The following is a 16,191-nucleotide window of genomic DNA, read 5'->3' as shown; positions in this document are numbered from 1 at the left end:
TTACTTTGTGAGACTACACCAAGCCTCCCTGACCTAATTAGCCAAAGGGTGGATCTTGATATAATAAAATATGGGCATGATTCTGGACACCCCTGAGGTTACCATGAAGACTTGCACTACTATTAACTTTGCTTCACCAGTGCCTACAGGCTCGGAGGTTAGTTACTGTTCAGAACAGTTGATTTCCTAGACTTAGCAAGCAGGTAGAACATCAGTGACCTACCCTTTCCAGGCCCTGAGGAGGTGTGGTTCACTGATGGGAGTTTTCTAAGAAGGACATCCAAAGGCAAATTGTGTAATTGTGAGTTCACAACAGGTCACTAAGGGCAAATCCTTCCTCCAAGCGACTTCTGCTCAAAAAGCAGAACTCAAAACCCTTACTTGGGCATTAATTATAGGGAACATTTACACAGACTCCAAATATGCATTTCTGATACTACATGCCCATGTGACAGTCTGCAAAAATGGAGTTTCTTAACTAATGAAAAATTCATGTATAAAACACAAACAGGAAATTCTACAACTCCTTGAGGCAGTTTATCTTCCCAAGCAGGGCACTCTCATTCATTGCCAGGGACACCAAAGACATACCTCTGAAGTCTCTTTGGGAAGTCAAAAGACTGATAGAGAGGCAAGACGAGGGGCTGGGGATTTAGCTCAGCGGCATAAGCACCTGCCTTGCAAGCAGGCGGTTGTGAGTTCGATCTCCGGTACCTATAAAAAAAGAAAAAAAAAAAAAAAAGAGAGACAAGACAAGCAGCTTTACACCTCAAGACGCTAAGCAGCTGGGTTTCCTGTCGAGGATAAAGCTAACCGGAACTGAGTGGTTTGAGAAAGAAATCCAAAGAAAGAAGCTTCTTCTGTGAAACTCTGGAAGCCTCCTTAAGCTCCTTTTCAAAATGCAAACTCCAGTATCTATGTAGAGTCCCTAATGATCTTTATCCATCATTGGCTAAAATAGGCGCCTATATTAAGACTTCTGTATTTAATTAGCTCCACAATGTGGACAATCTTACTAAAGTCATGGCCCTAAGGATCATAGTAGTTTATCTAATATCACTCTTCACTATATTTTCTCCTCCACAGGAAGAGCACAGAAATAACATGAAATGTCTATAATAGCTGGATTTGTCATAGGCTTCCTCTTCAGACACACCAGAAATATTCTGACCTGCTCCTTCTCACACTTGGGCTCCAGATTCCCAACCTAATAGTAAAATTTATCTTTTCAAGTCTTCAGATCGTGATCCAGCCCATGACTCACTTGAAAAATTCACTTATTTTCTCCCACGAATAGGCAGCCCAATGATTCTTCACACAGATACACTAATGCCTTTCTTCCTGTATTCTGATGGGTTTATTTCTTTTCTTTTCCACAAAGTAAGACAAAATGTCCTAAGGTAGTCAGAGAGCACAGTCACCAGAAGGTAGGGCCTACAGTCACTTTCTGCTCTAAGTAACTCTATTAGTATGGACACCCCCACATCCTCTGGAACCCAAAAATAAATATGTGGATTTATGTCTCTCAGGGAGAAATGAGGTAGGAGATAAGGGTATAGCCAACTGACCAGGTAAGCAGGCACAACTTGTCAATTACAGACGTCCAAGAGACACGTACAGAAAAACATTTTCCAAGTCCTACATCTGGGACCAATCAGAAATGCTATCATCAGTTCTTCTGGCACAAAATCAATATTTTTGATAGGACAGCTTAAAACTGACCTAGGAATGGGAATACAAAGAGAACTGCTGTTAATTTTTTGGCTGCTGCAATCTTTTTCAGTAGCTTGTTGTCACTTTCTGGAGCATTCTTCTTTTCCTACTTTAATTGGCCTATACTCACGCTGCACAGCATATTTCTTTACCTATCTTCTATAAATGTAAAATCACATTGAAACAAAATTGAGGAACTTTGGAGAATCTCTCTTAAGAGATATAGAAAGAGCATTTTAATCACTTTCTTGGTCACAAAGCACAACTTAAAACAGGAGCCATTGATTTTGATTTGCATTTTCAGACGTGTCAGTCCAGCGTGGCTGGCTCCAATGCAGACATCGTGAAGAAAAGGCCTCAGTAGAGGAGGCTGCTGACGTGAAAGTGTCCAAAAAGAAAAAAGAATGAAGGAGCCTGAACAAGCCATATCGTGCCCCCTATGACCAACTATCTCTGACCACAACTCACTTCTTAATAAGTCAGCTATAGTCCCCCATGATCCAATAACTTTTTAAACACATGAGGCTGTTTGAAACATGCAGAGCCTCTGCAGTTCATTCATGGATAAAAACAGAGGGATGTTACCCCTGGGAAAACTGGAGCCCTGGAAGACTCATAGGCAGGAGTGTAGGAGAATGAAAGATCTCTGAGATGTAGGATACGACCCATTAAAGACAAGAGAAAATGCTTTTGGGAAAACGAGGTGGATTGAGTACAATTTGGCACCAATGTAGAGTAAGGAAAAAAATCAGAGAGAAGTTTTTTTGACAGGGAGAAAAGTTTACAGATAATAATGATAAGAAAAATAAATCACATGGACACCCATGGTGTGTGAGAGATGGTCAAGGGACCAGGAGTTTTGGGGAAAGTTTTGAAAAGCAGAAGGAGACCTCTTTTCATGGAGGGCAAAAGGAAGCCAGAGGACAGGAAGTGCTTCTCTTGGATGTGTCTGCATCTTCCCACCACCATCCTACTTCAGATAAAAACCTTTCAGTTAACGCTTGCTGCAGCAGGGCAATGACCATGTGAGTATGACCTCCAAATTCTCTGAAGACCTGCTAAGAATCACAGCAAACTTCGGAGACAGGCCACTGAGGACACAGCTGAGCTCCTGGGAAGCTCCTGGCCCAAACTTCATGGAACAGGGCACAAACCCAGTCCTGATTATCACAAAAATGGGATCAGTCACCTCTTTAAGACAACATTGATGAGTTGGTGGCCCTATTTCAATGTTAATAATAGATGGTATTTAGTACAGGGAGACCACACGTATGGACATTCCTAATAATTGGCAAATTCAGAGGCTGATACTGGGAAGTGAGGCAAGGAAGTGGGAAGGAGCCCAGGCCCAGTGGGCTGTGGAAGAAGGTGGGCATCCTGTGGGAATTACCCATCCACAGCTCCTGAGGACTGTGCTGGGTGTGTCTAACATCAGAGAACAGGTTGGAAATGAACATTATGCAGTGAACGCCTCAAAAGTGTGGATCAAATTGGCAGCAGAGGAGTGGGGTGTGTAGAGATATTGAATGGCTGCAAGCATATAGAGCCAGCCCTTGCTCCTTGGTGGACATGTAACGCTACTAACTAATCTGCCTGCACTGAAGTCCCTTCTCCCCTAGAGGAAGCCACAGCCTTGTGTGCTTCCTCAGCCTCCTTCAGCGCCAGGCCTTTATGGTTTATTCAAGTACAACACTTACCACCCAACTGCAGGCTGGGCTTTAGGCCCCAGCACTGGTCCCCTCCAACCCACATACCATGGATCAGTCCTTTCTGCTTCTCTACCTGCCCTTCCTCATCCCAGGCTCTAGCTGAAGTGATCCTGGAATGGTTCCAGGCCCAGAAGGCCAACTTTTTCTTCTTGGATACTGGGAAGTCATTCAAGAAACAATGGTGACTTTGAGATCCCCTGCTGGATACTGGTGAAGGTGAGATCAGAATGGAGGAAGAACAGGCTGGCGTGCAAGGACTCAGAGTCTAATGCCAGCACAGACCTTTGAACTCTAAGATGGTAATGCACTGATGCCATTTCCTCTCTAAGCCTCAGTTCCCTTTTCTGACAATAAGGGAAGTTGCCCTTCAGAGACTCAGCTGAATCCATCCCAACTCCTGGACAGCAACAAAGACACATCTTTGCTGCTGTAGTAGGAGGAACTGAAGACCAAGACAACCTCATTGTGGTCTGCTTTCAAGTGGGTTAGGGGTTGATATCTTTGAAGAAGTGGTGCAGATGTTGAGACTCATAGACACAGCATGGAAACCTGGGGACATGGACAGGCTCTTCTGAGCTGGGACTTCATCTGGAGCTCCCTAGCTCTTGGACAAGATATCAAGGTTCAAATTTTTCTGGAATCTGGGCAATAATGGGGGGAGCCCAAGACTGGCACAGGGACACTATGAAAGGTCTTAGATAAGTTATGACCTTGGACTTCCTAGTGACTAGTTTGGGCAATGTACTGAGTGTCAGTAAAAATCAGTTTCTTCATCTGTAAAATGGGGGGGGGGAGTGTCTCTTACAGTAGCCATAAAGACCCCTGAGATAAGAGATGCCAGTAAGACAGACTCCATGAAACTGCAGGTGTGAATATCACAACTTTTCACTGCTCTGAAATGCCCCCAGGCAGTCACTTCTCAGATGTAAATGTCTTTGTTCTATTTGGAGTTCAAGGTTCAGGAAAATGACTCCCTCCCAACATGTCCTAAAGCTAAGCTTTGAGAGTCTAGGTTCTTTTTTTTTTTTTTTTTTTTTATTTAAGGAGAGTCAATATGGTAACTATTTTTGGGTCAGGATTAGCTGGTGGTGAAACACTATTCTGCTTAAATGGTTATGTTTTGATCTGCCATGTTTCGCTGTTATGCCCTCCTTTTTCTCAATCTCCACTCCATTATTTACTTTTTTATTTTTATCCATTTAATTAAAGGGAAAAATATAGCAGGATATAATATAGTAACCCACTTTGACTTTCTATTATCTCGATTTGAAGCCCTGCATTACTCTCACCATCTTGTTTTTGACTGAGGTTCCTATATTCTGTTTTGCTGGATAGTATCAGGTTCGAAAGTTTAGGCATCAGCTGAGAGTCTAGGTTCTTGATCCCCCTGCTCTCCATTAACAGTTCATCAAATATATCAGACAACATGTATTTGTGGTAGGAAGGGCTCAGATTAGCTCGTCCTCAACACAGGAGACGGCAGCAGAGAGAGAAGATACATTCTTCTACTTACTTCTTCTCCTGCACCTCTTCACTCCCTTCATTCCTCTTTCTCTTTCACTCTGGGTCTCACTTGGACTGAGCTCCAGTTCAGTATCTCATGCATACTGCGCAACGTTTCCGTCACTGAACTACATCTCAGTTACCTTCTAACCTTGCAGAACAAATTTCCTCCTAACTCCAACTGACCACATCTGATACTCTCAGGTAGGCTAAAGCTTTCACTAACATGGGCATGCATGTAGATCTTCAGGCACAAACAGCCCTTAGATATGAGGGCTGGAGGTAGGGTCAAATTCAAATGGTTCAAACCTTCTGCATTGATGCCACCTATATTTTGCAGACACTGGTGACAATAGAAAAATGTTATCCCAGGGCCTGTGCTGTGGTCAAAACCAGATCCTGAGTTCCGATTTGCTCCAAATCACACTTACTCTTCACTGTTATTCATGCCCTATCCTTGCAAGATCCTTCTCTAAAATCTCTGTAAACCTTGGCACAGGACACAAGCTCAGGAGAAGCTGAAATGAAACTCAGAGTTGCATAGAATCCTTGAGGTTGTTAAGGTCTTTAGATCCCACTCCTTCTGTAACTGAGACATGCTCACCCAGGTGTTTCTAGAACCACTGGCCGCAAGTACTGACATTCACCAATGATCCCTGCATCCATTCAGTGTTGGAGAAAAAGCACCCACACAAATGTTGCATGGATAAATGGAGGTGAGTTTACCACAGAAGGGCAGGTTGTCCCTCTTCCAAAGTCCAAAATCTCATGGAAACTCATCTCTCTAATTATAAAATGCTACACAGTTATTTTGGCCAGTGGCAATTTATGCTGATGTGGGGATAGGAATTATGGAGGACTGAGTTTTCAAGATTCTATGACTAGAAGCCAGGCACGCTGGTGCATGCCTATAATTCCAGCACTCTGGAAACTGAGGCAAGAGGTTGCAAGTTTGAGACCACCCTAGGCTACAAAGGACAAGGACAGCCTGAACTGCACCCTCTCCAGCATATTTACTGTTAGAATACTTCCAGTGTGGAGGATCATTGCGTGTGGAGTTAGATAAAGGAACCACTGCAACCGGGCCCAGAACTCACAGCTTCACCCCACCCCACCCCAGGGCCTACTCAGTTCCCAGGAAAGCTGACATGGCATGGTGGGAGATCTCATCCATCCTCTCATTTCTGGGTTTTGGTACCAGAGAGGGCACACACTATGGCAGCCCTAATGGAGGATTAGGAGGTGGAATTCCCAGGAATATGTGGAGCCCCACATCGGTGCTCTTCAAATGGATGAGGTTGTCCTGCATCTTCTTGTAATGTGTGCTCCAGATGGGAATACAGGGTACTGGACTGTGAGCTGAAAAATGCACATCAGGGCTAGCTCTGTCCAATCAGCTGCCTCCCACACTGTGGGTGCTGCCACCTTCCTGCCATCCTCAGCTCAGCACTGTCATGAGTCCCTTATCTGCAAATGCTCTAGTCAAACACTTCCTGGCTTTCCCACTCACTCTTTTCCCCTGTTGCTGAGCCTGTCTCCAACCTATGCCAACCTCGAGTGCTATGCACCCCTGTGTCAACCTTGATCCATTCTCAGAGTGGTGTCCTTGCAAACTCAGGATTCCGTTGTTCTTGATGTCATCTCCACCAGCGCTTTCCGTTCTGTCATCTTCCTTCTGGCAGTCTCAGGCCTTTCCTCTGCATGGTTGACAGATTCAGCCATGGTCCCCATCATACAAGAGCCTCAAGCTCAGGAGTCTGGGCTCCAGAAGAAGCAGCAGGTGGCTTTGACTCTGCAGAGTGTTCATCCAATCCCATGGTCCTGGTCGGCTTGCAGAGAGTGTCAGCACTGTTGCTTAATAAGCTGAACTCACCAGCAGACAGCCCAAAACCTTCCCTAGACTGGGGTTTGGACCTTGCAGGGAGTAGGCAGAGAGATGTATGAGCAGGGCAAGGGGGAGCTGATAGGGAGCGACACTGAGTGGGCAGCAGCCCTTGGAGGCATGGCTGTCTCTCCTGTATTATGGCTATTTTTGGCTTCCTCCCAATGCATCATGTGGTTTCTGCAGGTCCTATGTGATCCAGAAACCATCTCTTTATACCAAGAGACCCCATAGCTACTGACTTGGAAGTTGCAGGACCACAGAGAAAATAGGAGGTGAAGAGGATGGAGGTGGAAGCTGTAATAGGAGAACATGGGAGGACTGCTCCGAGGAAGTGAAAGAGTGTTTCAGTCACTTTCCCAGTCACAGTACATGACACCCACAAGATAAAGGGGATGTTCATTTGGCTCACACTTTCAGAAATTTCGTTCCATGGTCAGATGACTTCAGTGCAGAAACAGCCTTGTAGAAAGACCTGGACTCATATAATGGAGGCCAAAAGACAGAAAGAGAAGGGCGGAACCTAGGAGGATTCAGTTTATGGCCCAAGCAGCCCCCCTCCTCTGACCACACCCTTCTCCTTAATGGCAAGTCAGCTCTGGTGCCCCCAGGATCCAATCACATTTTCAACCCATGAGGCTTTTGGGGTGATACCCCAATCATAACAAAGAAGATCTCTATGGATGGAGAATTGGGTCAAACTTTGATAGAGCTCAAGGGAACAGCTTGAGTCAAGGAAAGCAAGTGTGCCTGTAACATCCATGCTCTGCACAGGTGGCAGGCCCACTGTGCCAAGCTCCTCCTGCCTGATAGCCTCAGTACCCTCAGTCCCTTTCTAAGTCCCTCATAGTCCTGTTGTGAATGTCTCTGAGTCAGTCACTATATATTCTATCATGGGAGTTTTGTTGAAAAAAACTGGAGATTCTGTCACTTCTAAGGGACTCTCCTTTCTACTCACTTGCCTCTCTACTCAACGCCATCTCTAGCTTCCATTGTGCTCTATCCCAGAAGATGGAGGATACTGTCATTTATCCATTTGATAATCACTTAACAGAATATGTTGGTTCCAATGCTGTGGAGCCAGTTAGACTCTCCCAGGACTATGGCATCTCTGGGAGACAGATTCATATTTAGGAGATTCTGATGTGGAGTTTCCTACCAGCAGATGGCAAAACAGAAAGAGGCAGCAGTCTCACTTCTCAGAGGAAGTGGCTTGAGTCTGACACGGCACAGCCCCTGATGCTCACTGACCACCAACTGACAGTGTCTTGGGCTTATCCTATTTGGCACTTTCTAGGAGGGACTATACTCTTGGTCAGTTGGAGTAGTCAACACAGTTCAAGGAACAGGGATTCATGACTTCTATTGAGTGAGTAAGACCGGTTGTATATTCAATGACACCCATCCAACTCCTGTTGCTCCAATCTATTGTCCCCAATCCCTGGATGATCAGATGCTCTCTCGGCCCTTAAGTCTCTTTACTTAATTAATAGCTGTGTGCTGTGAGTGCTGAGATTCTAGCTCAGCGTTAGAGTGCAAACTCCTAGATGTTAGCTAGACAACACAGTGCTCCTTGTCACTCCCTAGGCTGCTGTCCATGGCTGCTGGAGTGAAAGTCTTCAAGTGCTCCCTAACTATTGCATCATTTTAAAAAAGGCTTGACATTGATGATGGTCAAATTAATAGGAAAAATATAGATTGAAGAAGAATCTTGGAAGCACTGATGAGGATGGGTGTTTTAAAACTTAAAAATATATAGAGGGTGGGGATTTAGCTCAGTGGCATAAGTGCCTGCCTTGCAAGCATGCGGTCACAAGTTCAATCCCTGGTACCAAAAAAAAAGAGAGAGAGAGACAGAGAGAGACACTGGGAGGCAGACAAAAGTACAAGTAGTAAAAGGAAAAGAAACAGAAAGAAAAGGAAATACAGACATCTTCATCTTTTAACCAAAATTTACAATTCACTATTTTTAAGTTTAAATTCAATGTATGATACGAAGATGGACTTTCTCCCTGAAAAACAAGTGCCCTCTTAGGATCAATTAGGGAGAAGTGGGAGAACTGGAAGGATGGGATACCCAGGATTGGGATAAATGGCAAAACCTTCTAATGACAAAGAGAAAATACTTTGGGGGAACAAAGAGGCACCTTTTTACAAGAGGACAAAAAAATTCATGATCTGTTTTTATTGGAGGGTTCAAATGAAGTTTATAAACAACAACGAGGAGAGAAGAAACAGTAATCAAATGGCAAATAAGGATGAAAGATCATCAGGGAGTCAGAAGCCTGCAACAGAATTCTGAAATGCAAGTTGACAGTTCCCTGAGTGGAAAGACTCTGGGCCAGGACTCTCTTCTGCTAGACACGTGCAGATCTTCTCAACCCTAGTGCCACTTGGAAGAAATATCTCACAGGTAAACCTCTTTGCAGACCCCCAATGATGATGCAGTGGTAGCCTCACAGTGTGTGCAGACTCACTGATAATGACAGTAAACCTAAGCACAAATCCCAACTGGAGGTCTGCCTGGTTCTCCTGGGCAGCCTCTAACTCTCAAGGTAGCATCTCTGTCCAGAACTTCAGCCTACTGGCCTTCAGGGCAGGGTCCACGGAAGGTGAGAGAGCAGGAGGTACTGCTCCTCCTGGTCCAATGGAGGCCAGTAGGGCAGGTCCTCACCATTGATTTTCCTGTGGACACACCCTCCAGCAGGGATCAAGGTCAGTCTGAACCCTGCACACTCACACCTTAGTACCTGCTTTGTGTCAGGCCAGGCAGCCAAGCAGGCCAAGGGGACTACTTATGAGAAGGATGCCAGATATAGGAAAGAAAGGACCTCCCATTAGTGTCCCTTTCATGTGAGCAGGTCATCTGGACCTGCTTCCTCACTGCCTCAGAGGCAGGGTGTGACTGAACCACAGCACTGTGTCTCACCCTCCGGGTCATGAGAAAGGGTGAGTGACTTATGCTGACAAGGTCTCTCACTGCACTGGGAGGTGGTTAGCATGTAATTTAGGACTATGTATGCTAATGAGCTCAACACAGACATGAGAAGCCCCTGAGAGGTTCAAGTCTCTTGAGGAGGTTGACATAGGGGCATCATCTCACCCGTTTCTGGCAAATTGGCCCAATACTTCATCATCCTCCTGCTCAGCAGCTCCTCCTCTAGGTGAAGTCAACTTGCAGAGGACGGGTGTGTGTGTGTGTGTGTGTGTGTTGGTTGATCCTCATCCTGCTGCTCTTCATGGACCACACTCACCCCTCAGCTGTGGCCTGACTCTGTTACCTCAAATCTGGTCCCCATCTCCCCCACATACGCTGTAGCAGACCCTCCACTGGCCTAACCTTCCTTCCTCATCCCAGAAGCTGAATCGATCCTGGGATCACTCCTGTCGCAGAAGCTCCCTTCTTTCTTCTGACACCAGGAAGTCATTGAAGAAATAAATGTGCCTTTGAGGCATCTTCACTAGGCACCCTGCTGGCCGTGGCAGTGTGGGGACAGTTGGAAGAAAGAACACAGATTGGAATAGAAGGACTTTAATTCTAATTCCAGGATACGCTTTTGAGTGTTAACATTGTGGATATTGATCCCATTCCCCCTTTGTGCCTCTGTTTCTTCACTTAGACAGTGACGACAGCCACTTCTCAGGTGTCTAGCTGCCAGAGTTCTATGCCTGTGTGAGGACTTCAGGGAACACTCACCTTGTATGCCCCAGTGGAAAGACACAAAGACAAAGGGACCCTCATCACCATGATCAGCCTTCACGTAGGGCGGCCTGCTGTTTTTGAAGAAGCTGGAAGGATGCTGGAACTCATAGAAATAGATGGTGCCATGGGGACCTGGGGATGTGGAGAAGATGTGACTTGATAACCCTCTACCTGGAGCTCTCCTGCCTCATCCCGAATGACATCATACCAAGATCAAAGCTGGCTGGGAACTGGACAGTGGGTCAGGAGCAACGGGAAGGGCTTTGGAGAAGTCCTGACCTTGAACTTCCCTGCAGAGTAGTGTGAGCAAAGCACTGCATGCCACTCCCCTCAATTTTCTCATCTATACAATGTCTGTCTCTTACACTTCGATATGGGAATTTTTTTATTAGAGTATATTAGTTATACAGACTGGTGGGTTTCATTTGGCATTTTCATACATACACAAAACAAAACTTAATGATTTTCCCCCAATGATGACTCTTGAGCTTTCCTTCTCTGATTCTGGCTCTCCTTCCTCTTCTCTGTTATTCTCCCTTCTACTTTCAAGTCATCTCTCTTTTTTCTTTTTAGCTTTTTGTCCTCAGATTCTTCATATGTCTGGTACGTTTGGTGTTAAAATTTTTGAGTTCACCTTATATTCTTAATATGAATCCTCTGTTGGAACTTTAGCCTGCAAAGATTGTCTCCCATTCTATAGGCAGTCCCTTCACTCTGTTGATAGTTTCCTTTGCTGTGTAGAAGCTCTTGAATTTGATGTCACATGTGTTGATGTTTGCTGCTATTTGTTGTGAGATTGGAGCCCTGGTTAGCCAGTGGACTGGGTTTATAACTTTAATTGTTTTCTTCTAGGACTTGCAAATTTTCAGACCTGAAACTGAGGTCCTTGATCCATTTTGAGCTGACTTTTGTAGGTGAGAGACAAGTATCTGGTATCAATTTTCTACTTGTAGCTGTTCAGTTTTCTCAGTACCATTTGCTACAGAGACTATATTTTCCCCAACACATGCTTTTAACTCCTTTCTCAAGCATCACATGGATGTAGTTAGATGGGGTTTATCTCTGTCTTCTATTTTACTGATCCATGTGTCTATTTTTGTCCAATACAATGCTATTTCTGTAACTATGGTTTCATAGTATATTTTGAAATAGAAAATGTGTCACTTCCACCATTTCTCTCTTTGCTCAGATTTCAATATGATAATTTACTGAGATGAAGCACATCAACTGCTTATCACCAGCAGCTTGATAAAGACAAGGGACCAGAACTGGACTCGTGGAACTGAGCTGTCCCCTAGGCTTGAAGTCTCAATTACAAGTGTACTCACTCTGACTACATGCTACTTGAAGGGAAGGGATCACCAACATGAAGCCTTCCATTGTCTCCAAGAACTAAAGTTTCAGGGTTGGGGGGTCCTCACTGTCCCCCATGTTAGCAGGCACCATCTAGCTCATGGGGAGAATGGAGAGTCAAGTTAGGTCGGACGCAGGCATATGGAGGCATATGGAATCTGGATTGGGATAGGGAATGTTAAAAATGATCAGGCTGAGGGATGTCCCCACCTGCAGATACAGACATATTTCAGCCTTCATTTGGGGGGCCAGCTACCAGGGCAGGAATCTGGGGGAGCCCTCTCCATTGGAGCAGGAACCCAGGAGCCTCACCATCAGTGCTGACATGCTTTTCAGTGCTCCACAGTCATTCTGTTCATTCCACTCTGAATGCCAGGGAAGCCCATGTACTAGGTGTTAGAGGGATGACATATAGAGTTGTATGTAGCACAGACCTGTATCTGTGCAGTCCTAAGAGCCTCTGTGCCCTGATTGGACTCCCCTGACTACTAAGCCTCACCATGGGAAGGGCCCAGCCACATTCATTGTTGACACCAAGGATGCTGGGAACAGGTTGAAAATCAGCAGAGGCCAGCAGCTCCTGCGGGTGCCTGGGCAGGAAAGTTCCATCTACTACAGCAGCAATGACCTTGAAGGTCTGAAGGGGCATTAAAGGTCAGTGATCAAGATCAGGTCTCACACATTTTCTCATGCCCCACTCTTTTCTAAGCCATGCCAGGATGTTCATGCCCGGTGGGCTTACCACATCTAGGTGCTCATTTCTCATTCAGAGCTGTGAGGACACCTAGACTTGGAGAAAAGACAACTAGTCCAGAGCAGTAGGGACTGCGTCTCACACAGACCATCAGTCCACTTCCTCCACACCTGAGAACATTCAGTCTGACTTTGATAATATCCAACATTTCCTCTTCACTCTTGCCTCTCAGGCACCTCTCCAGGGCCTCTGAGACTACTTGTCCACAGGCAGACAGGTTGTCCACTTTCTGTAAAAGGACTGGAGAAGGCTGTCTCATTCTTTTGGACAAAGAAAGCAGTGTATCCAAGGAACTTGTTGAATCCTAATAACCTCCAAATTTCCCAGACTACCTTGTGTGGATGGCTGCTGGTGTGAAATTCTTTCAACTTCCCCATATGTCAAAGGTCTGGCTAGAGGGACCATCTTTCCTGCTGACATGCTTCTGCTCATAATGGGTTCCCTAGGGTACAGGTTTGACAGTCACAGAATGTACGCAGTCTTGGTGCGGCACGGCTGTGTGAATTCTATTCCTTGGGCAGCCAGGAATACAAGGAGGGCAGCAGTTCTCAACTTTCCTTGTTGTTCCCAATAAACAAACAGAGCACCAGAGTCTCTCAAGATGGGAGTAGAAGGAGGCAGCCTGGGCTGGGGAGGCTGAAGACACTCACTGTGCAGACATCCTCAGACGAGTTAGAGAAGAAGCCTGGAAGCACAGCCACCCCACTCTCCATGATGGCACCATGGAAGAGTCCTCGAGACATGCGGGAAAGGACAAGAGAGGACACACTTGTTCCATCCACTGACTCACCAAAAATGGTGACACAGTCAAGGTCGCCTCCAAAGTGGGCAATATTCTGTTGTACCCAGGGTAAGGCAGCCACTTGGTCCAGGTAGCCCCAATTGCCAGTGGCGTGCTGATCTCCAGTGCTAGAGATGGAGGGACAGGGATTATGGGCAGGTCTTGAGTATGCTTCAACCACATTTCCCACTCCAACCCTACTCACATGAGAAACCCAGGACACCCAGGTGATACTGGATAGTGACTACCACCACATTCTCAGAAGCTGCCAGAATGGATCCATCATATTGGGAAGGTATACCTAGAACTAGTGCACCACCCTGGATCCATACCATTACCTGAGGAAATCAAAACAATGCCACGTGGGTCTCACCCAGCTCACACTCACCTGAGCTACACATAAATTATCCATTGCTTTGACTCTGCAGCTACCCACACAGATAGAAACTGAGTAGGACCTCATCATCTGGACCCAACTTCAATTCCCTAGGCCAAGACTCTCAGATTTCACCATTTACCTCATGGGTGCAAACCTGGCTGTGTTACTCTCAGACCCTCCCAAAATGAAAAGTACAGAGTTTTCTTTTGACTGTCCCACCTGAATGTTAAACAACAATGTTATCTAAACTCACCGACATGACATATAAACCATGGTTGAAGACTTTGGTGATCTCAAAATACAGTTCTTGGGTACCACAGGCATTCTCCTGGGCACAAAACTGATCTCTCGCAGGGTCCTATTATGCCAGGGATCACTTGCCCAACATGAATGAGAAGACTTTCTTGGACCTCATATAGAAAGGCTTCTCATCAGAGTCTACATTGTAGCAGGACCCAGGTTGATCTTGTTCTTTCTAATTTTTTATCTTTCAGTTGTGTGTGTGTTGTGTCTGTGTCTGTGTCTGTGCATGTGTGTATGTGTTGGTGTGTGTTGTGCATGTGTGATGCTCAATCTTTTACTTGGAGCCCTGCACTTACCACTCAGGTGATATATCATTGATCTATATCCCCAGCTCTCTTCTCATTTTGGAGGACAAATATTTCCCATTTCCCAGATGACCATAGCCTGATTCCCACAGGCAGTTTAGAAACCTCATAGGCATGGGCTGGCATATAGATGTTCAGGTACAAGTCGTCCTCAGACATGGGAATGGAAGGCACAGCTGCATCTAGCAGCATCTGAACTTGTGCATTCAGTGTATCAGCATTTTGCAGACACCTGGTGAAAAGGCAATTAGCCAAGGGGTTTTCAGGGTTCAGAACCAGACTCTGGGTCCAGACTTAATTCCAATACTTATTGTCCTGTTCCCTATAAAGTCTTGTTCACGTGATCTTTCTCCCAAAGCCCCATCCATCAGCACAAGATATACACTGAGAGGAACCCAAGATGGAGCTCAGACTTCCAGGGAGGCCTCAAGTTTGATGAAGAACTTGGATCCTGCTTATCTTGAGATTGGAAAATCATGACTGTTAGGCATCTCTATGGGAACCTTGGCAGTAGGTGCTGACATTCACCATTATGTCTATAACCATCTGGTCCTGGAATAGGGAAGGAGCCCACATGTTGGGAGCCATTGAAACTGGAAATTGAACACACATGCAGGGCTGCAGCATGGCCAACCAGAAAACAAAAAGATGCCTTAACACAGCTGGGTACACCTGGCTCCAACTCCAATTAACTAAATAAAGACTGTAGCTGTAGGCATTTCACTCCTCTAGTGAAATGCAACATGTAGCTCTTCTAAGATACTTCTCCTAAATTAACATAATCTGTTACTTGAAAGATTCCTCGAACCACTCTTAAGGTCTGTTCAGTTTTCTGCACGTTCCACTCTAACCTCTTCCTTGTTTGAAAAACTAAATACAGGCTGCTCAGAGACATTCCTTGTCTTAGTCCCCAGAGTCTCAAACTCTGCAGAGGAACCCTAAAATCACACCACTTGTCTCATTTATTTTAAGTCTTTGCTGTACACATGTTTAGGAGATTGGGGTTCTAAGCCAGGTCCCTGATACCCACACACAGAGGTTGCAGGTTGGAATGGAAGTTTGCTTTTCAAAGAAGAGTAGTGACATGTACTTCATCCCAAATATAGACTGTTGAGGAAACTTCCCAGCCACAGAGTCTCCATTTGTAACATCATAGACTTGTTCCTTGGCCGCTGGCCTCTTCAACAGGTACAGTGAGTGGAAGGTAGGCTCTCCAAAGAACCACCACTGATGTCTTCCTCAGGCATCAGCTGTATCTAATGCTTTAGTCAGAATTTCTCAAAAGTTCTGAGAGTCAACCTAAGCCTGTCCTAGAATCTTCCCTGGTGGCACAAACACTAGGCCCAACACAAATCAGGAAAGAAATGTATCTCTGCTTCCCTTTCCTGGAACTGAAGCTAATGTCTTTAGACTGCTAGGCCTATAGCTAATACCTGTTTAAGCTTCTCCAACCTCTTCAGCTTCACACATTCATTGTGGGAATTCATCAAGGCAGAAAAAAATATGGATATGGGGTTTAGAGTCACCGCAGACTAACCGGAATTTAGAGCACTCGACCTCTCCCCAGTGTCTGTGATTTCCTCAGCTCCCCAGAGAGCTTACATGGCAGGGTACAAGGTCCCATTCCTTACACCATTCCAGGGCTCGGGGCCTCAGGGGCTGCAAACCACAGTAGTCCTATTGGTGGCTTGGCAAATGGAATTCCCAGGAAGGTGTATACCCCCACATTGGTGTCCTTCACATGGATGAGGCTGCCTTGCACCTGTCCTGTGTTTGTATTTCAGATGATGCCAGCAGGATCATGGG

At 45.6% G+C, this 16,191-nt stretch overlaps 1 pseudogene; it reads right to left on the bottom strand.

The window, feature by feature from the left end:
• Positions 1-9,084: 9,084 nt before the first annotated feature.
• LOC100724664 (acylcarnitine hydrolase-like) lies at positions 9,085-16,159 on the bottom strand (annotated as a pseudogene).
• Positions 16,160-16,191: the final 32 nt, after the last annotated feature.

This window comes from Cavia porcellus, unplaced genomic scaffold (genome assembly GCF_034190915.1).
Source record: "Cavia porcellus strain 051 isolate PalLab524CR breed Dunkin Hartley unplaced genomic scaffold, mCavPor4.1 scaffold_4, whole genome shotgun sequence".
NCBI lineage: Eukaryota > Metazoa > Chordata > Mammalia > Rodentia > Caviidae > Cavia > Cavia porcellus.
Note: the sequence above shows the minus strand (reverse complement) of the source record. Positions and strands in the feature narration are given on the sequence as shown.